Source organism: Galeopterus variegatus, unplaced genomic scaffold (assembly GCF_000696425.1).
Source record: "Galeopterus variegatus unplaced genomic scaffold, G_variegatus-3.0.2 Scaffold16924, whole genome shotgun sequence".
NCBI lineage: Eukaryota > Metazoa > Chordata > Mammalia > Dermoptera > Cynocephalidae > Galeopterus > Galeopterus variegatus.
The window spans coordinates 1-272 of NW_007743035.1; positions in this window are offsets into that span (position 1 = coordinate 1).

Below are 272 nucleotides of genomic sequence, written 5' to 3' on the forward strand. Positions count from 1 at the left end.
GTGATTTTCAAGCCATTGCTTATGTCAATTTTGTTATGGTCCCACAGTGGCCAAAGCAAGTCACATGACCAGATTCAAGGGATGGAGAAATTGATGGGGTGAAAGTTGGTTATACAAATTGGGTCCTTCTTGTCATACCCGAACTAAAATTGGAGTCAAGGGGTCAGGAGGAAAAAGCACTTGGAGCACATAGAACCTGCTCCAAGAAGACTTTTCTACAAGCCCCACTGATGAAACAGCCTGCTACAGTGCTAAGACAAGTATTATCTAGT